The following is a 16884-nucleotide window of genomic DNA, read 5'->3' as shown; positions in this document are numbered from 1 at the left end:
AATAACAGCAGTATCTAGAAGCACCTGTTTATTCCAGGCACTGCACCAATGCCAGTAATAGATATCTTTTATTTTAAAGATCTGATCTTTTACAAAATGAAATAATAAGCTATTTCACTCTTTCCTTATTAGGAAATTGAATTACAGAGAGATTAAAAGACATTTTTTCACAGTCATGTAGGAAGTCATGCAGTCATAGTTAGAAATGAACCTGGGTCTGTTGAAGTTCAGTCCAGTGTCTAAGCCAGACTTCACTTGCCCATCAGGTAAAACTATTCCTTTTAGCTGTTACTGAAGCTGCAGATTAACCTCCTGTGCTCACGGCCTGAAACTGACTTGTATATCAATCAGGTATTAATTTGAGGGGATTATCTAATTCCAAGTAAGATTATTTCATTCTACCACGTCAATACTTCTGCCCCCAAAAGACTCTGAGTGCACTTTGTTAATTGGGGGTGAGGAATAGGTTTTTAACTGGTTTACCAATTTTTAAATTACTAGTATGATTACACTGTGGTAAAACAGGACCATGTAGGTCCCATATCTGTACTAAGCATCTCTAGAAATCTGATTATCACTAATTCAAACATCTCCAAACTTTATCGAAAACATAAGCACTGACCACCTTGAGTGACAGGCATGCTCTGTTTGCCAAGAATAAGCGCTGTGTTAGATCCAATAGGTCGGCACTGAGCACTGTTTTGGTAAGCTAAGAAAGGAGCTGCAGGTATGCATATCCAAGCACTGTGTGCAGAAACTGCACTGTAGCACTGCAGGTTAGCGACTGATTCTGCTTTCTTCAGTTCACCTTCAGTCAGACATTCCCCCTCCTCAAAACTCTAAAAGTTCACCAGAAAAGACACAATGATTCTGACTCTGTGTGCGTGTGTGAAGTTCACTCCTAATATTTACATGAGCTAAGAATTATTCCTGCTCCCTTTATATCTGTCCCTCTTTTTCTCTCTCTCTCTTTTTTTTCTTTCTGCAGGCTATTCAGATAGGGATTTTCACTGTCACGGTACCCATTTTGCCCTAAGTAAGTGGAGTGTACGAAAAAGCAAAACTTGTGAAAGAATGACTTTGCAAACACTGGTGGCACCGTTGGACTTGAATTTAAACCTATCACACAAGGACACTGTTAACATTTATCCTCCTCTCTGTAGGCTAACAAATTAAAATATTACTTGAAGTCTTAGACAGGTTTTGGCTTTAGCGTTCGACTTTGATTGATGTCCTCTATTCATATCAGTGATGCTAGATAGCTTTAAGGCACCCCAAAGGGTAGTCAACTAGTTAAAACTTCAAATGAACCTCATGCCAGCTGTTTAGTCCCTTGAAAGTTTTGCTGAGCACTGACAGAAGACCTTATCAGTCATTACGATTAAGTGCTTTCAGACTGTCCATTCTAAGGGAAGTCAGCTGAAGAGCCATCTGCTATTTTGCTTTTAAAACTCACCAGTTTCCTTTTCTAAGGGAGTCGTTTAACATTTGAAATGATGTTTCTTTTATAGGAGCATGATGGGCTGATGAAGAAAACTTTTTGTTTTAATAATCAGCAGTTTCTATGCTGTGACATAATTTCTGCAGTGCTCAGGGCCTTTTACAAATCAAAAGGAATCCAACTAAAACAGTAATTAATGTCAAATGACTAGTCACATAAGGCCCTATTTAATTAAAAAGTTCTAATCTTTGATTAAACCTCCTCACACGTTCCTGTGATTGCAAACTGTTGTCTGAAAAGAAAAAGTAATTGGGTGCATAATCTATTGTGTCTTCTAACTGACACCTGCTAATTGTCTCTGTAGCAAATGGCAACAATTTAATCTAAAATGTTTAGAAGTGTATCTTAAATTTTACTGTCACATGAAAAGGTTTTTTTGGTATTATGCATTCCTATTAGGATGATATTGCTCTAAGAATTTTCTGCTGTCTAAGAAATTTATTTCATTGTCCTTCAACAGCATGTTTTCCTGTAGTAGGCACAAAACATATGATTTACTGATCCATTCTTTCAATGCGTATTTAGTGACTTAAATGTCACTTTTCATTTCTAAACAAATTTCTAAATATCACCTAATCTGCACAGCAGCCACTGTAAATAAATTGCTATACCCATAGCTTACATGAAGGAATACAGAAGGAATAAAACACAGAAGTGACCACCACAAGCATTCTGGCTAACTCAAGAGTTTCAGCTGGGGGAAGAACTGGCATCTTTAATGGTCTTCAGTAATATGATGCATGAGCTCTCCTCTCTTCCTTGCCCTCTTGGGATCTTAGCTTCAGCACCAGCAGAACAAGCAAGACTGTTAGACAAAGTGAGGAAAACCTGCTCTCACTGCAGTCAGTTGCAAAATAGCTATTAACTTCATTGGATGCAAAATTTTAAAGCAACAATGCATCAGAGGAAGGAAGATGCTTTACCGACTTCCATCCTTTTTTCATTCATGAGTGCAGAGTCTAACTGTGATTTAGTAAAAGTTATAGTCGTTATTATGGCAGTGCTTATCGTTAAGGCACTCTTACTTCCTAGTTCTATGTCTAATATACCAGCTAGATTTTTTTTCCTCTCAGTTATTATCATTTGTTGTTTACAGTTTTTCTGAACTAAAATTATAACACTTACACAAAATTACAAATATGCAAGCATGATCTTCCAGCTAAAATTCTCAACAAATATTTTATCCATTTCATATCTTATTTTACCAATATTTTTAAAAGCCTTTTGAAATGTTTAATGAAGTATTCTTAGGAAGAATATTACTTTTTTTTTTTTTTTTTTTTTTTTGCCAGCATGCGGTTTTAAGCCACACATAGTTATACAAGGCAACTGATAGGTGAACTATGCTTGCTAATTTTTTTTTTATTGTGATAACATCATGCCCAGTTGAGCTTTCACACCACCACTTTGAAAACTACTTTATTGGGCACAATCATTTTCAATTTTCTAGCAATCCTAAACAAATCCAGACTCACCCCAATATCCATAACCTAGAGAATTCCAAGCCCATAGACAATACCTACTCTCTTGTCCAAAATTTATCTTCTATAAAAATACAAGCTTTAAACAAAGAAAGCAAAGACCTGTTTTCTCTGTTTTACAGACAGAGAAACTGTAGCACAGCAAGCAAAAATAACCAAGTTCACAGGGACAATCAGTGGTAGAGCCAGCAAAATAAACCTCTGTCACCTGATTTCCATATTGCTGCTCTATTGCCAAAATATAAAAATAATTATCCATCAGTACCTGTGCGTGTGTAAAAACATATAACGGTAATAGATGATCTAGATAGTTTGTGACTTTTACTACAGCAAGTTGGCTGCAGCATGCCAATAGAACAGTAAAGAAATCCAGTAGGAGTCCTGCATGCATTTTTTCATATAATGATGGACTTTCAAATGTCTGGATTTGGGCTCCTTGGCCAAATCATATCTTTTCCCCACCTGCAGTATCTTCAGTTTTCAGTCGTCTTTCCTATCTCTGCTTTGAAACTGTGCTTCATGCCTTCATTATCTCTCACCTACTGTGACCTCTTAGCAACTGCAACTTTCTTCCCTCTAATCTCCCTCTTCCAATCCATTCCAAACACTATAGCCAAGGTTTGCTTTCTTGTTCACTACTCTGATCATGTCACCTCATGTCTCAGTCCCTCAGGTGGTTTTCTGTCTCATTACACTACAAGGTCAAATTTCTCCTCTGCAATTTCAAGGCTTTGCAGGAGTCTGCATTAGCCTACAACTAGGCTGAGTCCTTACTCTTCCCTAGCTCAGAGGCAGTCCTGCATACCGTGTACATCCCTATCTCACGCAAAACTGTTTTCACTACCTGGAATATCCTCTCTGCTCTATTGTGCCAACCGACCTTACTTTCCTCTTTCAAGTCCCTTTGAAGCATTCATTTCTAAACAGCATGCCCATTCACACATCTCAGCTCGCAGTCTTGTAATTTAGATAGGACGGTGAGCTAAGTAAAGATGTATAGAAACAAACCTAGTTTGTTTGATGAAAATGAAGTACCTAGGCACATGCTAAATGACTCAGCAGTCATTTTGTTTTCTCGTGATTTCTTTCTCCTCTGCCTAGTTTGTTTTGCGTTCTGTGTGTATTTGGTTAGAAGTACTTTAGGACAGGAGTCTTGATTTGAAAATACCAGGCATTTGTGAAGTACCAGGTATAACAATGACATGGAAGAAATAACAACTATGGAACTGACTCTATTTTCCTGTGTCATATTGCAAATAACCTTACACAGTATGTAGCATTTAAATAGATTCAGACTAAGAAGATAACAGAAATGTATCCAAATTTCCTTTCTTCCAAATTTATATTCAAATAAAGGAAAATAAATAGTGTTAGTTTGTATAAATAGATGAGCTTTACTTGACAGAAATGACTACCTTACCAGATAGCCTCTCCTTTCTTTCAAAGATTGATCACAACCAGCTAATACATATTTAAACCACAACTTGGACTTTAACATGGAGTAAAGCATACCTTTGCTTCTCATTAAGACAAGACCCCTGACAACCTGCAGTAAGTTCTATGTCTTTCTCAAAAAGAGTCTTGAGCCAAAGTTAATTTTGAAACAAATATGCTGCTTTTCAACCAAACAGTTTCTAGTGCAAAAAGGCAGCTACACTTAAAACCATAAGACAAAAAAGGGGATCAGAGAAAGAAATAATAGACAAGGGTTAGATCATTTCCAAATGTTGGGAAAAAGTTTTTGGCATCAGTGCAATCTCTCTTCTCTCAAATTAAAAAGAAAAGTTAGGAAAGAAAAAAGCCAACAGCACAACAGAACCCTTTATTCGCAGGAGCTTTCTCAGGCAAGGGGCTTTTCAGCTTCCCTATCTTATAAATCATTCCCATGATTCAGCTATTAAGCAACTAGATTCTATAATATGTTGTCAGTTAAATTAATGTCTGTGAATCTTTACCACTGATGATATTATAATATCAGAAGCATCTAAGGGCAACTGCTTTCAGTTTTATTGATAAAAGCAGTGGAAAATAGAAACAAAAACATGCAGCAGCAAATCAGTTACTCCTTCTGAAGAGAATGTGTGGCATGTGATTTGTTCCTTTCAGCTCAGAGATGAAGAGAACTAAACAGAAGAAATTAAAAAAAAAAAACTGGCAACACAAGGTTTGCCTCTTAATATGTTATTAATTTGATTAATTAGCAGTAATTCTTCTTAAACTGTAGCATGTGCATTAGTTATATGACTATATAAAAAAAAATCCTCTAACATTTCTAGATCTGATGCACCTGTGGAAAAACAACAGAAAAAATGCCTTAATTTATCAAGGTAATGAAACAACAAAACAGGTAAAGATGTGTCATCATAAGGTGTTATAGAAACTAATCTCTTTGAGAGCTCAGTGCATTTCATTGATCAGTAGCTGCTTAAATTCAAATATGTATTCACACTATTTGTGGTATATAGTAGAAGCATAGATTGCACTATATACCAACTTGTCATCTATCTGCTATAAAGAATTCTGATATAAGTGTACTTATTAATCTTTCTTTGAAATATAGCAACAATGCTAGAAACATGTTGGCATCTACAACTAAAACACGTCTTTTTACCTATTAAATTTGATCACACCTGTTAATATCAGGTGTAATTGCACTGATCCTTGTAGAAATGTATTAGAGACTCTACTCTCCACTTTGTGGTGCTAGTGAGTCAGTGTTGATAATGAGTAAGTCTAAACATTTTGATTGAACGTATCTTATTTGAAAGACAATTCATAATTCACTAGAACAGACTATTTGTTGTTTTTCAACATATCTCTGTACCACATTACAGTAATATTTCATTCGGGTAGGCTAGTATATTTACATACTTAATTTTAAATAGTTCATGTTACCTTTTAATAAGACAGTTTTACTCTAGCTGATATGGTAGAAATCTTATAATTTATTGAATGCAAACTAAATCGTTGTGCTTGCCTGTATTAAGCCAAAGAAGTATTTTTGGTATCACATTGTGTGCTCTTACTGCTATGGAAATCAATGGCAAAATTCTATCTGATTTCAGAGGGACAAAGATAATTCCCCAAGTTTAAGTCCTAGAATAGCTGTTTCCTAGATTTTCCTTTTTAATGAGCTGAATACATTTTTTCAATGCAAATTACTCAAAGTTGTTTACTTGACTGCAAATAAACAAACAACATGTAATTGGAAGTGAATTCTAATTTATGCTTTTACAAAAAGTGTTGTATAGGCAGAAACAGTGGTGTAAAGAGATTTTGTCATTTTTATTTGCTTTTTAAAGTTACCTGCCTTTGTGTCTTAAAGTTTATGGTCTAACAAGAGCCCTAATAGTATTTAGCTCATGGTTCCTAGTTTCCTTGTTGTGCAACACACAGTATTCCCCTTCCCACCTCCCATTCCACCTCAGTCCAAATTTTGTCCCTTTTCAGCATTGTGGTATTTAGAAAGGCTGACTACTTGTCTCTGTATCTCTATCCTTGCATATTCTGCAGGTCAATATTGCAGATAATTATCCTAGTATATTAGAAATGCTATTTTCAGTACATTCAGTCTTGACACCTGTTATATGGGAAAATAACATGTTTTTATCATCTTTGGACTCTAAATTAAAGCGTATAACTATGCTTAATTCTAGAAAAGACCTATTAAACCCAGTGAGAATTCTGCTATTTGATTCAGTAGGGTAAGAGGCCTTAGTTATACTGTAGATGACTATGAAGTGACTTAATTCATTTTCATTTCATACCAGTGATACACAACAGCAAGTCCCCCAAAGTATTAGTATTTGACTAACTGTTTATTAATCGTCTTTGTTCCCTTTATGTATGAATACTAACTATTGTTGTTTTTCTTTTTAGGCCACTGCTGAAAATAGAGCATGTATATCAGAATCTGTCAGATACCTTCTACTCCAGATGAGCGTAATTAGAAAGAATATTTTCACCAAACAGAATCATGAGATTACACACTATATGCTTCGCGAATGTGAACGCTTGGTGATGTAGGCCTGCTGGCTGTAAATTTGTGTTATTTCTTGTTTTAAACTCTTTGCGCTACACAGTGTAGACAATTTGATCTCTTTGAGGTCTTTCAAAATCCTCTTGTGAATCTACCCTCTATTTCTTTATGATTTTTCTTTTATGCATTTAATGCAGGATAAGTGGCATTTCAGAGGTTTGGGCCCAGTTCCCAGGGTACTGTAGCCAGTTGTTTGAGACAGTTGCTGTTTACCTGCAAGACATAAATAATGGTCCCTGCTTGGAAAGTCTTTCCCATAAAGTCTTCATACAAAACAGCTTATTATATGAAAAAAACTTAATAATAGTCACAAGCTCAAATATAGGATTCTACTCGCTCATTAGTCAGAAAAACGTAACAATGAGAAGAAGGATTCAGGGCTAATTAACTAAATAGGTCTCTGTATAAGTTCAGCTAATTGGGCAGTTTCACAATTTGTGCATCACGTGGGCCAAATGACTTCAGGATGATCATGTAGGTGAAGGCTAAACTTAGCTGTACTTTGGTAGGCCTCCAATGGGAAAATTTGGCAAGTATGCACTCAGTGAAGTTCTGCGAGTTACCAAAGAGAGCAGAATCAGTACTACACCCATCATACTGTAGTGCCAATTTACATCTGCAGAAGAAATGAGTTCTATGCTAACATGACAGAGCCGTTAAAGAACAAAGACAACGATCAGGAAGGCCACTTTCTCTTAGAGAAGAAAATAGCAAAGCAATTTAAAATGCACTTCTTCCACAGTTTTCTGTATGATTATGTCTTGTAATAAAAGCTCAATGATGTCTGAACTCAGACATTTTGGTGACCTAGTATTTTTCATACAGCTTAGGTCCCTGACACCACATATTAGAAGTGATGTTATCTTTTTTGTGATGTTATATTGTCTTCTGTTCTGTTATACAGATTTTTAATGGACATTCAGCACTGTAGCATGAGAACACTTTATATTAGTGTACCAAACAATACAAATAAATCTATTTTAATTTTGTTCTGCCATTCTTGCTTCAGAGAGAAAAGTATGAGGAGTAGATTGCTGTTTTGTTTTAATAAATAAAAGCTGTATTCATGCACGTTTTGCTATGTATTTGCATTACAGGAAGCTAGGTATAGAAAAGAGCCTTGTACCTAAAGCAGAAGTTTGCTGAGGTGTACCACGGTCATTGTTTCTTGTGGGATTTCATTTCACTGTATCAGGTCTGTCCACTAAAGGTGTCAGTTCCTACTCCAGATAAACTTTATATTTACGGCACAGTGTTCTGCTGGGACAGAAAAGCAAAATTGTCAACCACAGGATTCACCTCAGCCTCAGTAGTTTCAATACCCTGAATCATTAAGCACCTTCAGATAAGGGTGAGATGCTGAACTTAACTGATATACTGTAAGACAGACTTCATGTTCTCACACATCAGCCAGTAGCCAGGGTTACTGAGGAGACGTACCGCAGCACGGTGTCAGATGGAGTTTCCTCAGCAATGAAGGCACATTGCCTCTCCCCTGAAGAAGTGATGATGTAACTGACACCAGATCATCATTCACCAGCAGGAAATGATGTGTTTTAGTGCCCCAGAAGGGTCTGATCGACATGCTTGCATTTTGGCAGTAAATTTTACTTCTTTTACTACTTCAGATTAATTTGCAAAAATGCATTTAATTTAGATTTAATAGGAGTTATTGAATGTTAAATGTGAAATAGTTATTAGTTATATAACCTCTAAATCTGAAAATATATATTTAAAATATCTATCCTGTTTTATTAATGTGGCTGATCCATTAGACTGAAATTAAACATCTATAACGTAAACCAAAACCTAAATAAAGTATTATTCATTTTAGTCTAGTGGACTCCCCTTCTTTACACAATAGCGGACACATTTAGTGGAACAGGCAAATGTCAAAAATTAGCAACTTAAACACTTAATGTTTGTGCCCATTTAATTAAAATTGTGCAAAATGTGTTTTGTACTGTTTTATTTGCAATTCAGATAGTATCTGTAAATGTATGTAAAGATGCTAAATCTGTTAACAATCTAAGAAATTATAATAAAACAGAAAATTGTAACAATTTGTTTATGCAAATTTATTGACACTATAAATTCATCAGGACAGCACCCATGAATACATTTTCCCGTATGAAACAAAAAACTATATTGGTACCTAACAGATAAAACCTAACAATACAAATACTATTTAAGATTTATATTTGCATAGTTTTTTATGATTTTCTTTCTTTCTCTATTTGTAATATAAATATTCCAATAATATGTGTTTTAGGATTTTCAGAGTGACAAGTGCTTTTAGGTACTCGTCTTAAGATGCCTTAAAGGACCTAATTTTCAGGACATGGGCACTTTGCAGGTTTGAAAAATCAGGCCTCTTCAAAATGCCTTTCATAAAGACAGAAAAATTCACGAAGCATTTTTGTGATCTTGAGGGAACAGTAGTTCATGTTTTAATTTTAGGATCTGGTTTTGTTTTTACAGCATATTAAAGGAGTTTTAAAGGATATTTTTATACCTTATTATATTTGGTTCCTTTTTTATATTTTTTAATTATTATTTTATGTTGGGCTTTATTTATTTATTTATTTATTTTTGGTACTGGATTCTGACTAATTGCTTATGACAAGATTGTAAGATAGCAGTTTGCCTGCAGAAAGGGGGATGCATAGCAGCACCATCCCAGGAGCAAACGAGGAAGGAAATTATGACTTTTAGAAACAAAATTTCCTCTCTTGCTTGCCTCTGGCTCTAAGTTGGGACATAAACTCCTACTGCTCTGTGCCACTAGCCAACTGTCAGGTCAACTCATCTCAGACAGCCAATGTGTTGAGGGGATGAAGCCAAAGCCCTGCGTGTCCTCAAGCGCTGGCTGCCAATGCCCCATTGGGATGTGCGTCAGGGGCCCTGGCTGGCTGCTGTCATCATCTCCTACTTTCACTGTGACCTCCAATCCAAGTAGCCCATGCCAGAGAGCGAGCCTGCAAGTCTCCCTCATTTTTCTGCACGTTTGTGACAAGAGCGCTTGACACTCCTGCCCTTATTTGCTGGTTACACCACTGAAACCAATATGGAGGCCTCGGGTCAGTATGTAGATAATGCTAAGGAATTATCTGGCACCCTGGTATCTGGATTTAGATATCCTAGACACACTAGACAAGGAACTGGATCTCATAACTCCTGTGAGCACTTACAAATTCATTGGTGATTTGGTCCTCACTGGATCCATCTCACCATCAGAAAACGAAAGGAAGCTTCATACAAGTAAATGGTTTGTATTGCATCTACTGACATGTCAAACTTTGAAAACCTCATGCTCTAGACAGTCTTTCATTGCTGCTAATTGGTATGTTTTTCTTTAAAAAGTGAAGATTCTAACCTTTTACTTGACAGATATGTGGGTAAAATGCCACCTAACATTTTGAAAGCTTACCTACAGTCTTCTGTTTACGAATCTTGTTTATGCTGGAGCTCACACAGGAGTATACAAATGAAAAGAGTTAGCAGGAGCAAAACTGAATGGTTAGTTTGCAATAGATGTGTAATGTAGGGGAGAAAGATTTTCAGCTACAGAAAGTCTTAAAATGTTACTCTTTTATAAAAAGTAACCGTACAAATGGGACGCTTGATTCAATAGATTGTTTATTTATTTATTTTTTTCCTAGTTCTGTCCCTGGACTTGTTGAAGTGTAAAGCAAAGAGAGTTTTAATGTATTTTTTTTTATCTTAAAAAATAGCAGCTAGAGAGAGTAAATGGGATTCCATTTCTCTGTAAGAGTTAGTTAACAACAAAATTGTTTACAGTGTTACAATCAGTCATATTTAAAGTAGAACTACATAACTGTGTAACTGAGTAGAGGAATACTTCAGAAACAAAAAGGTTTGCCAAAAGCATAACACAGGCAAATTTAGCTCTCAGAATTTTTAGTATTAATGTGTAAGAAATTTTGCAAACCCTGCAGAGAGTTTGTAATCTTGTTGGTGGGTGCAAAGTCTTGACTTAAAACAAACTAAAATGACAAAAAAGTAGAAATAACTAACTATCAACAAGTTGACTTAATTCCTTTTATTTATTTTTTTTTATTAATCCAGTGGGAACTTTATGTCCCGCAAATCTATAAATCTATACACACAGATTACTTTGTGCTTGCAGTTCAGGATTATTCCCTTCAGGAAACTAAGCAAATACTTAGAAATAACTGCTTAATATTATTCATCTGCTTCAGTCGCTGTACTTGGAAAACAAAAGTTTCAAATATCATGATATCTTCATTTTGCTTGGGTTGTAAATATAAGAATACTAACATGATGGATTTCTGTGGCTCAAGACTACTCAGTATATTACATTTGACTTATTTTGGACTCTTCCTCATTTCTCTGCTGCCTGCTACGACTTGGAGGTGGCAGCACAGTTTCATAATTTCCACAAAGACAGTGGTCTTGTCTTCACAAGCAAATCGCTCATCTGTCTGACTGATGTGACAACCTTCAAACTGTTTGCTTTGACAGGAAAAAGTGGTACATTGGACTCTACTGCAATTCATTGGCTACCAGCAGCAAATATTAGCTCTGAAGCAACTGTTGATATTGAAATACTAGAAAAAAGTGGACCATGAAAACTTAGCATCTCATAACGGAACATAAGAAGCAATACTTTGATCTTAAAATTTAGAAAATTATTTTGAATAAGTGACCCAAATTTCCTGCAAAGTGAAGGTGTGAAGTATGGGAAGCCTGTGGTGTAACAGTCAAGGAACTTAATTGACTGCTGTGATAGTGAAGGATTCAGCTTTCCTCAACAGTAGTACAGCCTACTCTCCATAATGCTGTAACCTCACAGGTGCAAACATTTTCCTCTTGAAAGAAGATGCAGTGACACCCGATACAGTGTCTTCAGTGAATTCCAAATTATTACTTACATTGTTAAATGGCTGTTGGGACATTCTTATCTAAGAAATTTTAGAGGAATGCAGCAAGCTTCCTCAGACTCTGTTGAGTCAGTAAGCCTAAGTTTCAATAGCATCCCAAAGCACCACAGTCTCACCATATACCTTATCAGTGCCTAATCCTATGTGAAAATACAGATTTCTTTATCATCTGCACCCGTTCTGACAACAGAATTCTCTGTGAGCTCTTTCTTTCCATCAAGTCAAATTTCAGCACGTCTGTGGGTATTGGTGTATACAAAATTAATATTCCAAATCACTACTGTTATGTGTTTGCTCAATTTGCAATTTTGTGTTAGTATGGTAAGATTGTTCCAGTTAGGTGCTAGTTACTCATTTTGGCTGTTACAACTGATTTGTTTTAACTGCACAATGTAGGTCAGTTGTCCAGATCTTTGAGATGTGTCTACCTTTTCTTTAAAGAGAACACTGCCGGCACTCCCAGAAAAGTTTTGAACAACAAAGATCAAATTTATTAAAATAAAAATTCTCAAAAATGAGACAGAATTGAAATTTGCAGATGATTATGATCTGGATGATGTTGTCATGACACAGCAGGACTACTCTTTCAGGTATGGTCTTTGTCCAGCAACTCCGTTGGTTTGCAGCAGGTTCCACATAGCCCCCTTGATGCGCTAGAGAAGATTTTCTTTTTTCACCTCAAGACTTAAATAGTAGCTCTGTTCCCTACTTTTTTCGGGAGGTTCTGGCATGTTTGTTCACTCTTGTCTGCCTTTCTTCCTCCTTTCTCCTTTGCTACTCTGCACTTGCATAAGTTTCTTCATTTCTGCATTCTCTGTTGTTCTCAGAAACAGCACAATCTCCCCTCTTTTCAGTGAGTTCAGCCTAACCCAGAGAGGAACAAGAAGACAAACATCTGTCTTGTCTAGTCACATCGTCTTTAACGGAAGAGACAGAACCCTACAGAAGACACAGTACCCTACAATAACTGCAAACAAGCTAAGCACCACGTACTAGATCAAGTATTTTATAAACATTAAAACTATTTGTAACTCTATAAATAAATATTTAAATTGTTATAATATTAAAGGGTGTATGTGCTTTAATTTCTAACAGACTTGCTGCAAATAATTCACAAAACAGATTTCCATCAGTAAACAGTATTTCAGTGAAATCAAAATATATTACTCAAAGTTACAGGTTTTGATGCAATTTCCCATGGAAATAAAAATTGCCAGTTTAAAAAAATCTATAAGATGTTCAATTCAGAAAGGTTTGTAAATATTTCAGAATGTATCTTTTATTTCAGAATATGGGCCATATTTTCCATTATATATTACAAAACCTAACATTTATATTTACAGTTTATTCCTAACTTGCTAATATTATCAATGCATGCATTATGACAACATAACAGGTAATATCATATGATCGTATCACAATGACATATTGTGCCCCTAGGATTAGCATCACATTATAATCTATTCAGTTAAAATGTAACAGTTAAAGTGTTCTACTACTTCTAGCTATTTTTAATATTCTAATATATTTTAAATTAGGCTGTGTAAGAAAACAAACAATCCTTTTGCCTATCACCTGAGTGTCTCTCTCTTGCTCATTCTTCTCAATAACTTTGCAACCTATCTTCCAATTTCAACCTAATTTACCAAAGGAACAGAAACTCCAAAGCTGACTGTAGTCTTAAAATGTCATTCCAGTTGGTGAGTATACATAAGCAATAAATGGATACCATCATTGAAAGAAAAGCAGCCATTTTACTGTTCTCCAGGCAGCTGCTGCCTGGGCAGGCAGCATCTCCTGGTCAATCAGCCATTCGCATCTGCAATGCAACCATTACTGAAGACATAGGGGGGAGTCGCTACTAGCTGCAGTGGGAAATTAAAAAACATACCTGTAGGAAACCAGTTTTCATTAGTTCCTTTGCTCATGAACAGATTGCTTTGTTTTTTAAATCATTAAGAAAACTTCCACTTAGTTTGTTTGAAACATAACATCTTCTGTCTCAAAGTGTTCACACTGTAATAGAAGAACTTGACAAGTTTTCTGTGCTAAGTGGTCATTAGCTAGCATGCCTGAAAACTGAAAACAGGCAGGAGAATCCAAGTCCTAAGTCACTTACGTGTGGCCTAACAAGTCGTCCTTTCTCCCAGGCCTAATGAAACAAAATTCCCTTTTGCAAAATGACACAGGTGCAAGTGTAAACACAGTGCTTCCTAGAGACATGAAAGAAGTAGTTCACTGTTTCAGCAACAACCCCAGGCTTGTCTCCTGCTTGCCATATCCCTTTCTCCGACGTATTTTTAAATAGCCACATGCTCCACTTCAGTGCTCTTTTCCTATTTATCTCACTTCTTGGTTCCTGCCCCTCAATTACTCCACTAACATCATCTGCCTGACATGCACCTTCTTTACATACTGCACTCTCATTCCTTGTTCTCTCTCTCAGTAACTGTGTTTTCTTCCACATATCTCGCTCCTGTGGGCTCAGGTTTAAATTGACATAAAACTGCTCACATATTGAACCACAAAAGTGATTTTTATCTATTATGTTGCTGACACATTGATACAATACTAATAATTTGAAGAAATATCCTTTTAATGTTTGTCAGTTGTGCTACTTTGTCATTATGGAATGAATCAAACCAGTGGAAAGGTTTCTATTGATTACATTAAGTTTCTGGACGGTGCTACTCTTACATTCCTCTAGGTACCATATAATTTCTGTTTTTAATTGTCATTTCAACTAATTTCAACTAGTACAAAAAGTAAAAATCGCTACCTTATAATTTCTTGATCACCCTTTCAGTCTTTTTGAAAAATAAACAAATGTAGTACCTTCTAATCCTCACATACAGTAACTGATCTTAATGACCGTATATTTTTAACAGTTCACTTGCTTCATTCTTAGTTTCTTTAAGAACTCTTGATAATAATCATTTAGCGTTAGATACTTCAACTCTTTAAGAATCTCTCTGTTGACACTTCAGTACATACCCATATCTCATCTTTATTACTAAAAAAAAGTGACCTGAGGAAATCTGTTCATTTGCTATGAGGACTATAGTACAGAAATTTAATTTCTCCTCAATATTTTTATGCTTTTAGCTTTTTCTTTTATAGTTGCTCAGCCAACTGACCCACCAGTCCTGTCATGACTTCCCCAATTTGAAAAAGTGTATGTTTATTTGTTAGCAGATATTCTCACTCTCTGAGATATAGATACCTTGTTCCTCAAATTCCCTTCTTAGCCTTTCTAATTTTACTTTCTTTTCTTTTCAAGTTGATTGGATTTAAACTTTCCCAATGATACATTTTAGGCTCAAATAACTTAAGTATTGAACCTTGACATTTAGCTGTATTGATCTCCTCTTTGCCTTCCTATTTTCTTTTATTTGTTTAGGAATATTTGTTCTGAGACTTTTGTGCTATGCTTAAGTACCCTCCATGCTGAGACTAAAGATTTTCATTTCACCACTTTTGATTGAAGATATTTCTTATTTCTTTTCCTTTTCAAAAAACAGAAAGGTTTACCTGTCCTTGCTGAGGATGTAATAGTGAAATCCTACCTATGCTTTATCATGAAAATTTCCCCCAAAGATTCTGAATATAATTTTATTATGTTCGTGATTAATCAGCATTTTTTAAAAAGTTATTTTGAAATAATTCCTGTTAGCGTGTGTAACTGTAATTTTGTTTTATGTCAGACTACAGTTTCCAGTAAACACACATTTCAAGTGTCAAAAGGTAACTTTCCGAAGCACTAGCTGATCAGTTCTTGTAGAAGGGATTCAAGTCATTTGTTAGGACTGTTATACTGGACTTTGCTTCCTTGTTGAGCTTCTCCTACACAGTGTTTCAATATAATTTTCTTGATATGCCTAGTACTAAAATCCTTCTTTATGTGTATTCTATTATTTAGGATTTGTGGCCATCATTTGTGGCCATATCTATCTATTAGCCTCTCCACATTACAACTTTCTCACAAAACTGTTAATAAGGATTTTTGTGGATTTTTTTATTTCATTTTTTCACACTAAATATATGCTATATACTGAGTACACGGTGACATAATACAACATATAAGTATCTTTGGCACTCATTGGCATTACCTTCACACTTTCTCTCTGTAGCTTTTCCACGTGCAATATCCTGTAGCAATTTCATGATGAATGCAAAGTTATGATGTCACTCTAAAGCATAGTGCGTGCCGCAAATTTCACAGGAAAAAATATTTTATATATACTGTAAAATCATCAAAGAAATAAAAAATTCATTACTTGCACAGGTAGATTAAAATCAATAAATGCCATTTTGTTATTATAAACTGCAATGTGATGTAACAAACATCAGCCTGGCAGATGCGTATATTCATATGGAGGCATAATTTTTAGCTGGCTTTTTCCAGTTAGGTACCTAAATCTCTATTGGGATTGAGGGCCACAATTTTTAAATAGGTTAAACTGATGCTATTTCCAAGAAATCACTAGAAATTGCCAATAATCAGCTATATCTGAAAATGAAACTAGAAAGTAGCTGCATGGAAGTTAACACTAAAAATCTCGGTGACTTGTAGAGGGACAGGGAAGGGATAAGGATTTCACTGATGACCATCTCTTGACAGTCAACTGATAGTCAAATAAATTTGAGGATCTAGTACAAAACTTCCCCCCCCCCAAGAATTCTAGATATGTCATTAGTGTCAATAGGATGGTGTAAACTGCAGGTGTTTGATGGAAAAAAAGGCAAATTTTACAAGCTGTTACTCCAGTTACTTGGATAAAGGGTTACATAGTTCACCCCTTAATTTAAATTCCTGAGCACTTGTTTTACAAATTGCAAAGTGACCACAAATGTATTGACTTGATTGTGAAGGCAGAATATTTATTGTGTAATGCTGAGTCATATTAAGGGGGAAAAAAAAAAAAAAAACAGTCACCA

The sequence above is a fragment of the Struthio camelus genome, chromosome 1 (assembly GCF_040807025.1).
Source record: "Struthio camelus isolate bStrCam1 chromosome 1, bStrCam1.hap1, whole genome shotgun sequence".
NCBI lineage: Eukaryota > Metazoa > Chordata > Aves > Struthioniformes > Struthionidae > Struthio > Struthio camelus.
Note: the sequence above shows the minus strand (reverse complement) of the source record.